This window comes from Squalius cephalus (genome assembly GCF_949319135.1).
Source record: "Squalius cephalus genome assembly, chromosome: 5".
Taxonomy (NCBI): Eukaryota; Metazoa; Chordata; class Actinopteri; order Cypriniformes; family Leuciscidae; genus Squalius; species Squalius cephalus.
In genome coordinates this window covers 21,547,121-21,551,571 of record NC_137126.1, presented here as the reverse complement: position 1 = coordinate 21,551,571, position 4,451 = coordinate 21,547,121, and positions in this window count along the sequence as shown.

Sequence of the window (4,451 nt, the reverse complement as noted above, 5' to 3'; positions counted from 1 at the left end):
CCCGTCTGTAAATAGACTGATTTAGGTCTCACAAGCCTTAAAAACAGCATATACTGTAGGACCCTATGATTATAGGGCACAAAGGGGAAAATGTGGACAATCACGGAATCCAGTCATTAAAACATTTACTATTTAACATAGAATGTTATACAATTGGGCAAATTTTGGATTAATCAATGAAAAATATGGATTTTCAAATTAAAAGAATGTTTTAATTGAAATCGTAAACCTCTGCTGTGCAGCACTTTATTGGAAAAAAAACAAAAAAACAAACAAGATATTGTTATTTAATTAAATGTTGCAAGATTGATTAAATGTAATTAATTTGAATATCACGGTTATTGATGATTAATTTGTATTAAATCAAAAATAAAAACAAATTAAGATTTATTTTTGGTGATTTTTGCCTTTATTGTGATAGGATAGTATAGAGTAAATAAAAATCATTGGGATGGGACAGGTTTGGAACCCTGGTGATATCCCTTCTCAAAAGTGTTCATATTTTATCCTAACTTTGATCAAACTGTAGAGCAACATCAAGGTCATGGGTTTGATTCCCAGGGAATTATGTATAAACTGCAAAGCTTGAATGCAGTGTCAGTAGCTTTGGATAAAAGTGTCTACCGAATGTACACATGCAAATGTAATATTCCCAACATTACCAATCTGTCCCTAAACTACTACAAGGAAAAATATGATGGCATTCTCCTTCCAAGGGGTATAACCCACTTTGCTCCACACCATACATCAAAAGAGATCCTACAAATTAGAAATCCTACAAATTCAACATTCATTTTGAAATCATAGCACTGAAGCACTGCCCTGTGTCAGGTCCAATGGGACACTGCAACAGATGGACTTGGTGCGCAGGTATGCTTATGCGTAGAGCCGAAAAATCCCAAGAGATAATAATACCTCTAACTCCCGCTGTAACTGTTAGCTTACTGTCCCCAATGAATGATGAAGCAAAGATCAGTTTTCAGAGATATGAGGGAAAATGTATTATGATTCAGAAACACTACAATGGGTGTTGCAAAGTTGCAAATCATAACCGGGGCTTAATTTGGGCTGAACAAGTTGGATTTGTATCCAACACTTGTGTAGCTTTTCCACCTATTTTCATTGATGTCCTACCTCATAAACCTCTAATATCTATTTATGCTTGTATATACACAACTGTTCAAAAGTTTGGGGTGAGTAGGGTTTTTGTAATGTTTTGAAAGAATTATCTCACCGAGGCTAAATTTATTTGAGCTAAAAACAAAAACAATAACATTGTGAAAGTGTAAAATCATTTTGTCCTATTTTCATACATTTTAAAATATCATTTATTCATGCAATGCCAAAGCAGTATTTTCAGTAGGCATTACTGCTGTATTTAGTATTCAGTGTCACATGATCCTACAGAAATAATTCTAATATGCTGATTTGCAGTTGTTTGATAATCATACAGTATGTGAACTTTATGTACCTTACCCAGGCATAACGTACGAACACAAGCTGTTTGTTAAGGTCTGTTTTTATCTTCTTTTTTTTTAATTACAGAGAAGATAATAGCCCTTTCTTGGAAAGGAATTGCACCAGTTACACCCAATCTACACAGCAAGTGAGAGTCGAAAAGCTACAAAACTATCACTCCCACCACAATCAACAAACCTGTCTACACCAAACGCCCGCCATATCACTATATGTGCAGTGTAGACACATTTTCAGATTTCTAAGAGAGCGAGATAATTGTTGATTTGTGTCGATTAGGTGTTAAACGCACTCTTTTGCATTTTACATTTAGGTCATTTCATGTCAGAATATAGTATGCCGAATCTACGCTAAAACGTAAGAAATGGCAAGTTCCTGCAACAGCTGCTGCGAGTCTGTGTCGGTATGACAGATTTTGGCACCTTAGCAGGAAACCGATGTATCCCTCGCTAAGGCAGATGGTCAGGAATCTCTTGTTCTAGCCGTGCTGAAAAGCACACGCAGCAGCTATAGAGATATCTGGCTTCAAGATGGGCTCTCTGACCTTCCGGTGGCACGCCGCCCACAGCCTGACACTCCCACTCAATGTGACTGGTAGATCTTGGCTGAAGCAAACGCAGAGATAATTGTGCCTCGTGTCCATGTGAGAGAAAGATGTTTTTAAGGACCCTGTCTCTCGCTATTCCCAACGTGGCTGACAGAACAAGAGTAATATTCACCAGAATTCTGGCACATTCTGAAGGCCTCTTTCTTTTTCTATGTTTGCAAGAGTTGACAAAGGCTGCACCTTGCGATTCGTGGGGTCATGCACTTGTTTTGGTTCTCAGGGGTATGATTAAGTTTATTTTTAATAGTTTACTGTCAACAAGACCCCATTAGTTGAATAAAAATACCATTACCTCATTGTTTTATTTACTGCATCTTTAAAATGACACATGCTGACGCCCAACGGTTATATATTGTTACCTGGGTTTTGCGAGCTCTGAGAGTCTTTGTGTAGAGGACAACAGTAGCATGTGCTTGTAGGTCATCGGTCAGGGTGAACTCAGTCATTTCTAAGAGAGACACAAATAAGAGGAGACCATTACGCCCACCCCAGGGTGCCCAATGTCTCTTAGTCAGGGCTCAATCTCTCGCCCTGCCCTTGGATCCTCTTTCACACCCACGACTGTCATGACAAACACATCACAATTAAGTTGCAATTATCTTACACAAGAGGATAAAACCTTGGCTGGCCTTCCCAAATCACCAACATGGTTGCTGGATCAGGCTCGGGTTCAGAAACACTTTCAAAATGCTTCACTTTTTGGAGCTATTCATGCCGTAAACAGATGCAAAATAGATCAAAATACAGAGTAAAAAATATTTCAAAATGTCCCATTAAAAAGTATATAAATCACTTGTTTTTCTAAAGTAACTGTCCAACAGTGACACCCACAGGTAACGTGCCTCCCCTGAGCCCACTGAGTACAGACCCCCTAAAGCATGTTGTGGGTTTAGTGGGGGGTAATTGAGAATGAATGGGGGAAAGACACGTGAGAGGAAGCAATGCCTCCAGCGCACTATGCTTAGATGTGATAGGTTATGATTGGATATGATTGGTTTGTGCGATAAGTCTCGTCTCTTTTTTTTGTGAGTGTTCCGCATCTGCGAATCTGTCTGAATTAACAAAATGAAGGTGTTAATGGGAAGACTAAAAAGTAATTAAAAAGTATTAAAAGCAAGTAAACAGCTCACCCTATTAGGGACTGTTCGTTTTTTATTTAAGGGGCCACCGGAGGAGTTTTGAGATCTGCTGTCAAAAAAGACATGACCCTCCCTTCGCCAGCAATAAATTTTTCTATGACCCTCCAAAATGATTGTGAAAAAAGGCATGACCCTCCCCGATAAGCCCCGATTATTGATTAGCCTACTTCTGTACTGGTTTGCGCTTGGCAAAGATGTTCAGATAGCCATTGTTTTTTTTAAAAAACCATAAACTCTTGCTTTCTCATCTTACTAGGGCTGTAACGATAGACCAAACCTACGATTCGGTTCGTATCACGATTTTTGATTTTAGATTTGAAAAAAATCATATTTTCGGTGCTGATGCGGTGTGACGCGTTCAACATGTGGGTGGCGCTGCCAACAAAGCATCTAAAAGCTGTCACAAAGAACCGGCAAAACTAATGATTATTAATATGTCAAATATAGCAAGGAGACATTTTTATTGTTTATTAATAAACAAGTGTTTTCTGTGTCGACTGCAAAGATGAAGTTGACGATGCGCGGATGCACCGCAATCTTCTCAGAACGCGCCAGAGATGTAAAACTCGACGTACGTTCACATAACATGTTAATGCAGCGGTAGAGTTACACTCACAGGACACTGTGCACTTATTCGCAATCACAAAAGTTGATTATTTGCTTGTGCTTTAAAGATTTGCCAGGTAAACATTTCATTGGCGTTCTGTTCTGACATGATGCACTTTTTCTAAGCGCGAACTGAAGTGCGCGCACACTGTCAAACAGCGCCAAACTGGATTTTTGTTGGGTCAGACACATCTGATATCGAAGGGGGGCTGATAACGCGAGATCAACATGGAGCTAAATGGAAAAAATAGCACCAAACAAGCCACTTTGAAATGTTGCTGTTTTCATGAATATAAAAGTTGGGTGACCCTCCCCCTAGACTAAAAAAAGTTGGATGACCCTCCCCTCAACAAAGAATAAAAAGACATGACCCTCCCCTATTTTCCTCCGGTGGCCCCTTCCATAAATACCGAACGGTCCCTTAGATATCGCAGCTTTATGTCACATCAAAATCAAGTGAAATGGCCTGAAAACATGATGACTGTGCGTTTTTTCTTTAGTGAACCATCATCTTGGTGAAATTACAGATACATCTCCGTGCCTATGACCAGTGTTTACCGAGCATTTTGACTGATGATCCGAAAATACACTGACTATTAAAAAGAACAGCTGAACATCAGTTC